Consider the following 12,843-nt stretch of genomic DNA (forward strand, 5'->3'; position numbering starts at 1 on the left):
ATTCTAAAGAATGCAAGTTTATTTTTGAAAACAGTGGAGATATGAATGCTGTGGTCACTCAAAGGAACACCTAAGGGAATAGAGAAGAGAAAGAAGCACATACAGGATCTCCCTTAGTTTCATTTGTTAAGTTAGTCAATAATCAAAGACAACAGTAGCAGTAACACTATCACACCCACCTTTAATAATGGCTCGCCAATCATGGATGGGAACATCTAGAAGTTAGAAGTCTTGCCTCAGTTGAACTAGGACCCCCGTATTTTGGTCACTCAAAGGAACACCTATGGGAAGAGAAGAGAAAGAAGCACATACAGGATATTCATTAGTTTTATTTGTTAAGTCAGTCCATAATCAAAGATGACAGTAGCAGTATCACACGCCCACCTTTTTAATGGCTCGCCAATCATGGGCTGGAACATCTAGAACAACACCCTGAAGAACATCTAGGGAAACATCCACTGCTGTGGTCACTCAAAGGACACCTAGGGAATAGAGAAGAGAAAGAAACACAAACAGGATCTCCATTAGTTTCATTTGTTAAGTCAGTCAATAATCAAAGGCGACAGTAGCAGTATCACACGCCCACCTTTTTAAATGGCTTGCCAATCATGGGCTGGAACATCTAGAACAACACCCTGAAGAACATCTAGGGAAACATCCACTGCTGTGGTCACTCAAAGGACACCTAAGGAATAGAGAAGAGAAAGAAACACAAACAGGATCTCCATTAGTTTCATTTGTTAAGTTAGTCAATAATCAAAGACAACAGTAGCAGTAGCAGTATCACATGCCTACCTTTTTAAATGGCTCACCAATCATGGGCTGGAACATCTAGAACAACACCCTGAAGAACATCTAGGGAAACATCCACTGCTGTGGTCACTCAAAGGACACCTAGGGAAAAAAGACACACACACACACACAATAATCTCAATTAATCAGTAGCAGTGGAAACAATAACTGCTGTACTGTTGCTGCAGTATGAACTGTCTGGACACTAGGCACTGTCCTGAGACAGCCAGCACTGTCTGTCCTGGGACAGTCAGGCACTGTGCCCAACTCTCTTAGGACAGTGCATCGCTCCCCTGGACAGGACCTGGTTGCCCCGGGGACAATACCTGGCTGTCTCAGGACGGGGGCAGTGCCTGATTGTCTCGGGATAATGCGTAGCATCGTGGTAGAGTGCGTTGCCGTCTCTGGACAATTGGCACTGTCCCGAGACAATGAGTAGGACAATAGCAACAGTACAGTACAGTTACTGTTCCCACTGTCTCTCCCATTAATTTCATTTGTAAAGTCAGTCAATAATCAAAGAACGTAGTTGCACTAGCACTAGTACCTTTTTAAATGGATCGCCATTCGTGGTCTGAGAGGTCCTGAATCAACGTCAGGACTCTGGCATTAACATGCAATCGCGTAGCACTGGTTCGCTCCACTTTGGTCCCCCTCTCTGGATTTATAGAGAAGAAACATGTAGGAATACAGAGAAGACAGAGGAAACACATGTATATAATAAACAAACACAAATACATGATACAACTGCCTCCACAACAACAAAGGAAAGGATAAGTGTGAGGTTACAGTTTTCCTTTAATTAATACTTTATTGGTAGGCAGGGAGCAAAGGGGCCTCCAGAGACACTGTCTTTTTTCTTTTCTTTTCTTTTTTTTTTTTTTGCTCAACATGAATCAGAACGTTAACATTTCGCATGACATGTTCGAGGTAGATAATGCATTTCCATTTCCATAAATTGCAAATTACAGGAACATAACTCTTCATGAGCTCTGTCTTTGCACATCCACAGTAGAGGACTGAAGCAGAACATGTATGGTTTGAACAAAAGATTTTTAGATCATGCACACTCCATCTCAGTCCCCCAAAGGATGGGCCAGCCCCATCCCCCCACAAGAAGCCCGGTAAGTATAAGAACACATATGTACATATATACATATATACACATATTATATACATGAAAATACATTCTATTGCTTATTTGTTTATTATTACAAGATATATATCAACATATAGGTGAGTATGGAATTATATAGAGTATACAGAGGTTATAATATTCATATAGTGATGTTGTTATAGATATAGTTATTCATAATTATTTTATTAACGATTCTTTTCTCTTTTTTTAGGTTCCATCTCCCAGCCGGTCTCAGGTAAGTAAAAGAAAAAGAAAAAAGGAAGAAAAGGTGAGTAGGGTTACAGGGGTAGGGGTTGGGCATGTCCATATAACTATATTTTTTTGTTATTATTAATTTCTCTCTTATTCTTTTTTACAGGTTTTATTCTTTCCCACAGGATTACAGGTGAGTATAAAAGGAGGTAAGTAGGGGTTACAACTGGTTGGGGTTAGGCATAGAGTTTAGGGGTTATGGTAAGGTGTAAGGGTAGGATAGGGGACAAAATCCCTCCTCCGGAAGGAGGTGGGAGGTGCACGGTCCTTCCACCCATAGGACCACCCGTCTCCACGGTCCCGTGGATATTGGGGTTGCTGGGCACGCTCCCGGCGTCTGCCGTAGCGTACCTCAGTCCAACCCCCATCCATATAGTCCACTTGTTTTTAATAAATAAAATCAACTAAAATCGCTCTCCAAAAGGGAAAGGATGTTCGAATGAACTTACAAAATCTAAAGTGTTTTTTATGAAAAATAAAAGGAAACTTAGCGTTGTAATACTATTTTTTTAGTTTTTTAAGTGTTTTTATGAAAAATAAAAGGAAACTTAGCGTTGTAATACTATTTTTTTTAGTTTTCTATTTTATTATTTTTTTATGTTTTTTATATATTTTCTAAAAACAAATAAATAAGAACAAACTTAGAGTGCTTTCCAAAAGGGAAAGAATAGTTCTATTTAAGGGTTAGGTTTGGGTTAGAAAAAGGGTTTCATAAGTTTGTCGTCCAAATGGACCAACAAAAGAGCACAGGCACACAAATGCTTCCCACAGTCTTTCCACTATTCACAAAATGAACAGCGTTGTTTTCTCTGGTCCAGAATACCATCGATGGTAGACTGGACCTCTTTCAGCCAAACCCTCAACGACATACAGTCTCCGGTCCCGAGTCAGCACACATTAATTTTATCCTTCTTTCCTTTCTTTGTATATACATGGAGGGGTTGTTTTTTATCCTTTTTGTCAACCTTAAAAAACAATAAAGCGTATCTCTTCCTAACCGGAATCGAGCCTCACTTTTGAAACTCTTTTCTTTCCTCCTTTTTAAGCACGGTTGTTTTTTATCCTTTTTGTCAACCTTAAAAAACAAAAAGCGGATTTCTTTTGTCTTTTTGCCATGGAGGGGTTGTTTTTTATCCTTTTTGTCAACCTTAAAAAACAATAAAGCGCAACTCTTCCCAGTCGGAATTGAGACCCCCATTTAAGCCTCCTACGTTCCTCCTTTTTAATTCAGGTTGTTGTTTTGTCCTTTTTGTCAACCTAAAAAAATAAAAAGAGTCCTCTAAAAGAAAGGAGAGAGGATATTTAAACCTCATTTAGGCCGTTTGGTACACCTGTTTTTAGTTTGGTGATCCAACGCCTTTCTGCTGTCAACCTCTGGGCCGTCGACCAGCCGGTCTTTGTTTCAAGGCCAGCAATCATTAGATTGTCCACACCATGCGATCGAAAATGTACATATAATTCTGTCATTTTTGTAGTTCGATCAATGTGGTAAATATGTTGTTTCAACCTCTGCGACAGCTTATTTTTAGTCTGTCCAACATATATTTTACCACAGATCCTGCATTCGATTGCATATACCAGATTTGAGGAATCCAGCTGGAACTTTTGCCACACTGGTGCACTCAAATCTGTGTATTTGTTTTTAATGTATTTTATCGATCTGTGGTGTGTTTTAGTGTTTTGTATTTTTTTATCTCCCTGCAGGGAAGCATGAACTAAAAAGTCCTTTAAGTTTTTGTTCCTTTTAAAAGCTGATATGATTTTAAAATCAGATAATGGTTCCAGATGTGTTTTTAATCTTGTGAAATTAATTTTTGCCACAGAGTTCATTCTTGTCGAGGCCGAGGAGAAGGTGGTTATCAGAGGGATGATGTTTTTATTTTCTTCCACTCTGATAGCCCCCCGATCCCCCTCCAAGATGCTCTGCTGCACCTCCACTTTCACCGAGCGCAGGAAGGTCCTATTGTACCCCCTCGCTCTCAAGGCCCGGAAGAGTATTTTAGTCGCAGTCTCCACATCCTCATGCTTTGTGCAGATCCTGTAAAACCTTATCAGTTGGGATTTAACAATTCCCCTGAAAGTGTGTTTAGGATGAAAACTGTCTTTGTGTAACAAAGCATGGGTGTCTGTTGGTTTAAAGTATACTCTGGTTCCCAGGCTCCACTTTTCCACCTGCTCTTTTATGATGAAGACTTGCGTGTCTAAAAACTCTATTTGTTCTCTGTGTATATTGTACTTGATTTTTATTGAATCATGGTGACTATTCAGAATGCTTATGAAACTTTGAAATTCTGCCTCTGAATAAGTCCACACACCAAAAATATCATCCAGATAACGAATGTAAATTATTGGCACTTTGGGGCACTTGGGAAAGACTGTTTGTTCCCAGTCGGCCATATAGATGTTTGCATAGGCCGGGGCAAACTTCTTTCCCATGGCGGTGCCATGTATCTGGAGATAATGTTTGGAGTCAAACTCGAAATCATTCCTGGTCAGTCCTAATTCTAAAAGAGAGAGGAGAGCCTCATCCGGTCTCGCCGGGTCGGGGTACTTTTTTAAAAACATCTTTCACAGCTTTTAATCCCAGTTGAGTGTTAATATTTGTGTACAGAGCATCTATATCGATTGTAAATAACATAGCTCCAGGCGCCACACTTATTGTTTTGATTTTATTCACAAACTCGTACGTGTCCTTAATATAGCTCTCGTGTTTCTGTGACAATGGGTTCAAAAAATGATCAATATACTCCGCCACTCTGCACGATTCACTGCCGCAGTCGGAGACTATAGGCCTGCCCGGAGGGATTTGATGCGGAACTGTCCACGTGCTGGGATCCTTATGGATCTTCGGCAGCAGATAGAACTTTCGCGGACGAGGAGGATCTTGACCAAATAGATAATATCTTTGTTTGGAAGAGATATATTTTTTAATATATAGATCCTCCACAATCCTCCGGAGCATGGCCTGCGTCTCCGACTGCAGCGAGCGCGTCAGAGGTCTATAATGTGCTGTGTTGTTCAATTGCCGATTAGCCTCTATGAGATATTGTGTTCTATCTAAAATCACTATTTTTGAACCCTTGTCAGCCGGCTTGATAATCACATCACGTCTGGACCGGAGCTTATTTAGTGCTCGTCTTTGTTCTATGGACAGATTGTCTTTGTCCATGTGTCTGCTCGGGACTCTGTTCAAACCCCGCATATCCTCCTCGATCAAGTTTTTTATTGATTCGGGGATGGAGTCCGGATGAGGTTCCCAACGTGAGGGGTCAATAAAAGGCTCCTGAGTCGAGTTTGTATTAAAATCAAAATGGTGTAACAGCTTGAGGCGCCTGTGATAGTTATATAGATCTCTTTTTAAGCTGTTTTTATCTGTACGCACCGGTGTCGGAACAAAGAAGAGGCCCCTCTCTAACACTTCCTTCTCTGGCTCGTCTAAAACACATGTCAGAGACAAGTTGAGGATATTGGAAGGTGTCGGGGTGAGAAGGCTCGGTCCCCCCGCTTTTAGTTTAACTGTGTCATCCAGGAATCTAAAATGCTCAAGGCCGTTCTGGCTGTCCAGTGTATTGGATCGTGTGTCTGTACAGTAAATCGTTTCTCCTCTATCATATGTAGAGTGTTAAAGTTTGCCAAAAGGTAGATGTTTGTTTGTTCGATCAAATGCCGTGTATTAGGCGATAGTTTTTCAGAAAACTGGATCAAAGGCACATATATTTGTGCATTAGGAAAGCTTTTCCGTGCCGTTGCACGTAGTTGTTGAAATTGCTTTTTGATCGTTTCCGTTAAGTTGTTTCTCAAACAATTGTTTAAGCCAACTGATAAAATCACCTTTTGGACTGTAGCACACGTTTCCACTTTAGCCAGAACGGCCTTGAGATGATGAATTTGAGCTCCCGGAAAGCTATCAATTTGAGCCGCCGAGTACTGGTGGGGGGGGATCCTCGCTAGATTCGAGTCACCCATCACCACTATGGGCTTTTTAACCTCCAGTGACCAGAATCTTATTTTCTGGGAAGTGGCAGTATGGCGAGTTGGTTTAGTGAGGGGGACCCCGGTCCTCAACTCGGGAGTGTGAGGGCCCCCGCTATCTTGTGGGGTAGTGAGACTCTCCCCCATAGGGGCTGGGATGCCATCGGCATTCCTCCCCGGGGTTGTAGAGTCCCCCCCACTTGGTAAGCCGGTGGGGCCCCCCTCCCTGAGGACCGGGGCCCCCCTCTCGCTGTCACTTCCCTCCTCCTCTCCTTCAACTCTCCCCGAGCCCAGCACTGCCACATTCGACACCACTGCCCTGTTCACCACCCGCTCCATCACTGCCTCCACATTCTCACTCAAGTCCCCCTCCAAAAAGGAAGGGAACAGGGGACTGTCAGGTGGATGTGAGTGGTCCCATCCCCCACTCAGATGTTCTCCAACCTCACTCTCCGGCACCGGGGACAGCACTCTCTCCCCCGGCCGTGCCCCCAAGATCTCAGCCCCACTCAGCCTCACCAGATGGACCTCAGCCCGTGTTTCCACCACCCTAGCTAATCCCAAGCCACGGCCCGAGGGCCGGTTAGGGTTAGGCGTCGAAATAGCGCCGGCGCTAGGGTTAGCGTCTGTGCTAGGGGCAGGGAGGTTAAGGTCAGGGCTAGGGCCGGGTGAGGGGCTATCACTCGAGGCAGGGGGGAGGTTGGGGTTAGGCTCCAGGCAGGGTAGGTGTGAGAGGGGAGCTGCTCCCCACGAAGTGGGGGGGGGGGGGTTAGGGTTAGGGTTAGGGTTAGATTAAGGGTGAAAAGGCTGATGTCAGCAAAAATGCTGAAGATTTTTTTTGGAGCTAGAAGGTTGAAAGTTTGTCTACCCCCCCTATTTGATGTACCCTGAGTCCAACGGTGGTGGTCCTGAAGCTCTGTGATGTTCCGTTCAAAAGTTATGGCCATATTAATATTCCCATGTATGTGTATGGGAATATGGAAAAGTGTGATAATATGACAAAGTGCCATAGCCCAAAAGTGTCCCCCAGAAAGTGTGTAGGAGCATGTTTCATGGTCCCCCGAGTGGTTTGGACCCCCCTTCCGATGTCTGAAAATGGTAAAGCTTGTGGGTAGTAAAGGTAGGCAAAGGTAAGGGTTACGCTTGGGCAAAGGCCAAAAGTGTCCCCCAGAAAGTGTGTAGGAGCACGTTTCATGGTCCCCCGAGTGGTTTGGACCCCCCTTCCGATGTCTGAAAATGGTAAAGCTTGTGGGTAGTAAAGGTAGGCAAAGGTAAGGGTTACGCTTGGGCAAAGGCCAAAAGTGTCCCCCAGAAAGTGTGTAGGAGCACGTTTCATGGTCCCCCGAGTGGTTTGGACCCCCCTTCCGATGTCTGAAAATGGTAACCCTTGTGGGTAGTAACCTTAGGCAAAGGTAAGGGTTACGGTTTGGCAAGTGGGTAGTAAGTGGTTATGGTCAGGGTTAGTGTCAGGGAGAGGGTTAGTGTCAGTGGCGGCGGGTTAGGGTTAGGGTTAGGGGTTAGGGTTAGATTAAGGGTGAAAAGGCTGATTCGGCAAAAGTTGCCGAACTTTTTATTTGGAGCTAGAAGGTTGAAAGTTTGTCTACCCCCCCTATTTGATGTACCCTGAGGGTTAGATTAAGGGTGAAAAGGCTGATGTCAGCAAAAATGCTGAAGATTTTTTTTGGAGCTAGAAGGTTGAAAGTTTGTCTACCCCCCCTATTTGATGTACCCTGAGTCCAACGGTGGTGGTCCTGAAGCTCTGTGATGTTCCGTTCAAAAGTTATGGCCATATTAATATTCCCATGTATGTGTATGGGAATATGGAAAAGTGTGATAATATGACAAAGTGCCATAGCCCAAAAGTGTCCCCCAGAAAGTGTGTAGGAGCATGTTTCATGGTCCCCCGAGTGGTTTGGACCCCCCTTCCGATGTCTGAAAATGGTAAAGCTTGTGGGTAGTAAAGGTAGGCAAAGGTAAGGGTTACGCTTGGGCAAAGGCCAAAAGTGTCCCCCAGAAAGTGTGTAGGAGCACGTTTCATGGTCCCCCGAGTGGTTTGGACCCCCCTTCCGATGTCTGAAAATGGTAAAGCTTGTGGGTAGTAAAGGTAGGCAAAGGTAAGGGTTACGCTTGGGCAAAGGCCAAAAGTGTCCCCCAGAAAGTGTGTAGGAGCACGTTTCATGGTCCCCCGAGTGGTTTGGACCCCCCTTCCGATGTCTGAAAATGGTAACCCTTGTGGGTAGTAACCTTAGGCAAAGGTAAGGGTTACGGTTTGGCAAGTGGGTAGTAAGTGGTTATGGTCAGGGTTAGTGTCAGGGAGAGGGTTAGTGTCAGTGGCGGCGGGTTAGGGTTAGGGTTAGGGGTTAGGGTTAGATTAAGGGTGAAAAGGCTGATTCGGCAAAAGTTGCCGAACTTTTTATTTGGAGCTAGAAGGTTGAAAGTTTGTCTACCCCCCCTATTTGATGTACCCTGAGGGTTAGATTAAGGGTGAAAAGGCTGATGTCAGCAAAAATGCTGAAGATTTTTTTTGGAGCTAGAAGGTTGAAAGTTTGTCTACCCCCCCTATTTGATGTACCCTGAGTCCAACGGTGGTGGTCCTGAAGCTCTGTGATGTTCCGTTCAAAAGTTATGGCCATATTAATATTCCCATGTATGTGTATGGGAATATGGAAAAGTGTGATAATATGACAAAGTGCCATAGCCCAAAAGTGTCCCCCAGAAAGTGTGTAGGAGCATGTTTCATGGTCCCCCGAGTGGTTTGGACCCCCCTTCCGATGTCTGAAAATGGTAAAGCTTGTGGGTAGTAAAGGTAGGCAAAGGTAAGGGTTACGCTTGGGCAAAGGCCAAAAGTGTCCCCCAGAAAGTGTGTAGGAGCACGTTTCATGGTCCCCCGAGTGGTTTGGACCCCCCTTCCGATGTCTGAAAATGGTAAAGCTTGTGGGTAGTAAAGGTAGGCAAAGGTAAGGGTTACGCTTGGGCAAAGGCCAAAAGTGTCCCCCAGAAAGTGTGTAGGAGCACGTTTCATGGTCCCCCGAGTGGTTTGGACCCCCCTTCCGATGTCTGAAAATGGTAACCCTTGTGGGTAGTAACCTTAGGCAAAGGTAAGGGTTACGGTTTGGCAAGTGGGTAGTAAGTGGTTATGGTCAGGGTTAGTGTCAGGGAGAGGGTTAGTGTCAGTGGCGGCGGGTTAGGGTTAGGGTTAGGGGTTAGGGTTAGATTAAGGGTGAAAAGGCTGATTCGGCAAAAGTTGCCGAACTTTTTATTTGGAGCTAGAAGGTTGAAAGTTTGTCTACCCCCCCTATTTGATGTACCCTGAGGGTTAGATTAAGGGTGAAAAGGCTGATGTCAGCAAAAATGCTGAAGATTTTTTTTGGAGCTAGAAGGTTGAAAGTTTGTCTACCCCCCCTATTTGATGTACCCTGAGTCCAACGGTGGTGGTCCTGAAGCTCTGTGATGTTCCGTTCAAAAGTTATGGCCATATTAATATTCCCATGTATGTGTATGGGAATATGGAAAAGTGTGATAATATGACAAAGTGCCATAGCCCAAAAGTGTCCCCCAGAAAGTGTGTAGGAGCATGTTTCATGGTCCCCCGAGTGGTTTGGACCCCCCTTCCGATGTCTGAAAATGGTAAAGCTTGTGGGTAGTAAAGGTAGGCAAAGGTAAGGGTTACGCTTGGGCAAAGGCCAAAAGTGTCCCCCAGAAAGTGTGTAGGAGCACGTTTCATGGTCCCCCGAGTGGTTTGGACCCCCCTTCCGATGTCTGAAAATGGTAAAGCTTGTGGGTAGTAAAGGTAGGCAAAGGTAAGGGTTACGCTTGGGCAAAGGCCAAAAGTGTCCCCCAGAAAGTGTGTAGGAGCACGTTTCATGGTCCCCCGAGTGGTTTGGACCCCCCTTCCGATGTCTGAAAATGGTAACCCTTGTGGGTAGTAACCTTAGGCAAAGGTAAGGGTTACGGTTTGGCAAGTGGGTAGTAAGTGGTTATGGTCAGGGTTAGTGTCAGGGAGAGGGTTAGTGTCAGTGGCGGCGGGTTAGGGTTAGGGTTAGGGGTTAGGGTTAGATTAAGGGTGAAAAGGCTGATTCGGCAAAAGTTGCCGAACTTTTTATTTGGAGCTAGAAGGTTGAAAGTTTGTCTACCCCCCCTATTTGATGTAGGGTTAGGGTTAGGGTTAGGGTTAGATTAAGGGTGAAAAGGCTGATGTCAGCAAAAATGCTGAAGATTTTTTTTGGAGCTAGAAGGTTGAAAGTTTGTCTACCCCCCCTATTTGATGTACCCTGAGTCCAACGGTGGTGGTCCTGAAGCTCTGTGATGTTCCGTTCAAAAGTTATGGCCATATTAATATTCCCATGTATGTGTATGGGAATATGGAAAAGTGTGATAATATGACAAAGTGCCATAGCCCAAAAGTGTCCCCCAGAAAGTGTGTAGGAGCATGTTTCATGGTCCCCCGAGTGGTTTGGACCCCCCTTCCGATGTCTGAAAATGGTAAAGCTTGTGGGTAGTAAAGGTAGGCAAAGGTAAGGGTTACGCTTGGGCAAAGGCCAAAAGTGTCCCCCAGAAAGTGTGTAGGAGCACGTTTCATGGTCCCCCGAGTGGTTTGGACCCCCCTTCCGATGTCTGAAAATGGTAAAGCTTGTGGGTAGTAAAGGTAGGCAAAGGTAAGGGTTACGCTTGGGCAAAGGCCAAAAGTGTCCCCCAGAAAGTGTGTAGGAGCACGTTTCATGGTCCCCCGAGTGGTTTGGACCCCCCTTCCGATGTCTGAAAATGGTAACCCTTGTGGGTAGTAACCTTAGGCAAAGGTAAGGGTTACGGTTTGGCAAGTGGGTAGTAAGTGGTTATGGTCAGGGTTAGTGTCAGGGAGAGGGTTAGTGTCAGTGGCGGCGGGTTAGGGTTAGGGTTAGGGGTTAGGGTTAGATTAAGGGTGAAAAGGCTGATTCGGCAAAAGTTGCCGAACTTTTTATTTGGAGCTAGAAGGTTGAAAGTTTGTCTACCCCCCCTATTTGATGTACCCTGAGGGTTAGATTAAGGGTGAAAAGGCTGATGTCAGCAAAAATGCTGAAGATTTTTTTTGGAGCTAGAAGGTTGAAAGTTTGTCTACCCCCCCTATTTGATGTACCCTGAGTCCAACGGTGGTGGTCCTGAAGCTCTGTGATGTTCCGTTCAAAAGTTATGGCCATATTAATATTCCCATGTATGTGTATGGGAATATGGAAAAGTGTGATAATATGACAAAGTGCCATAGCCCAAAAGTGTCCCCCAGAAAGTGTGTAGGAGCATGTTTCATGGTCCCCCGAGTGGTTTGGACCCCCCTTCCGATGTCTGAAAATGGTAAAGCTTGTGGGTAGTAAAGGTAGGCAAAGGTAAGGGTTACGCTTGGGCAAAGGCCAAAAGTGTCCCCCAGAAAGTGTGTAGGAGCACGTTTCATGGTCCCCCGAGTGGTTTGGACCCCCCTTCCGATGTCTGAAAATGGTAAAGCTTGTGGGTAGTAAAGGTAGGCAAAGGTAAGGGTTACGCTTGGGCAAAGGCCAAAAGTGTCCCCCAGAAAGTGTGTAGGAGCACGTTTCATGGTCCCCCGAGTGGTTTGGACCCCCCTTCCGATGTCTGAAAATGGTAACCCTTGTGGGTAGTAACCTTAGGCAAAGGTAAGGGTTACGGTTTGGCAAGTGGGTAGTAAGTGGTTATGGTCAGGGTTAGTGTCAGGGAGAGGGTTAGTGTCAGTGGCGGCGGGTTAGGGTTAGGGTTAGGGGTTAGGGTTAGATTAAGGGTGAAAAGGCTGATTCGGCAAAAGTTGCCGAACTTTTTATTTGGAGCTAGAAGGTTGAAAGTTTGTCTACCCCCCCTATTTGATGTACCCTGAGGGTTAGATTAAGGGTGAAAAGGCTGATGTCAGCAAAAATGCTGAAGATTTTTTTTGGAGCTAGAAGGTTGAAAGTTTGTCTACCCCCCCTATTTGATGTACCCTGAGTCCAACGGTGGTGGTCCTGAAGCTCTGTGATGTTCCGTTCAAAAGTTATGGCCATATTAATATTCCCATGTATGTGTATGGGAATATGGAAAAGTGTGATAATATGACAAAGTGCCATAGCCCAAAAGTGTCCCCCAGAAAGTGTGTAGGAGCATGTTTCATGGTCCCCCGAGTGGTTTGGACCCCCCTTCCGATGTCTGAAAATGGTAAAGCTTGTGGGTAGTAAAGGTAGGCAAAGGTAAGGGTTACGCTTGGGCAAAGGCCAAAAGTGTCCCCCAGAAAGTGTGTAGGAGCACGTTTCATGGTCCCCCGAGTGGTTTGGACCCCCCTTCCGATGTCTGAAAATGGTAAAGCTTGTGGGTAGTAAAGGTAGGCAAAGGTAAGGGTTACGCTTGGGCAAAGGCCAAAAGTGTCCCCCAGAAAGTGTGTAGGAGCACGTTTCATGGTCCCCCGAGTGGTTTGGACCCCCCTTCCGATGTCTGAAAATGGTAACCCTTGTGGGTAGTAACCTTAGGCAAAGGTAAGGGTTACGGTTTGGCAAGTGGGTAGTAAGTGGTTATGGTCAGGGTTAGTGTCAGGGAGAGGGTTAGTGTCAGTGGCGGCGGGTTAGGGTTAGGGTTAGGGGTTAGGGTTAGATTAAGGGTGAAAAGGCTGATTCGGCAAAAGTTGCCGAACTTTTTATTTGGAGCTAGAAGGTTGAAAGTTTGTCTACCCCCCCTATTTGATG

General features: G+C 45.4%; 1 long non-coding RNA gene across 1 annotated transcript; it reads right to left on the bottom strand.

The window, feature by feature from the left end:
• Window positions 1-404: 404 nt before the first annotated feature.
• LOC143317738 (uncharacterized) lies at window positions 405-1,446 on the bottom strand. Its single transcript, XR_013076792.1, has 4 exons — window positions 1,340-1,446; window positions 796-894; window positions 587-685; window positions 405-482 (listed from the first exon to the last, which is right to left on the bottom strand). It is a non-coding gene; the product is annotated as an uncharacterized LOC143317738 (long non-coding RNA).
• Window positions 1,447-12,843: the final 11,397 nt, after the last annotated feature.

This window comes from Chaetodon auriga, unplaced genomic scaffold, assembly GCF_051107435.1.
Source record: "Chaetodon auriga isolate fChaAug3 unplaced genomic scaffold, fChaAug3.hap1 Scaffold_200, whole genome shotgun sequence".
Taxonomy (NCBI): Eukaryota; Metazoa; Chordata; class Actinopteri; order Chaetodontiformes; family Chaetodontidae; genus Chaetodon; species Chaetodon auriga.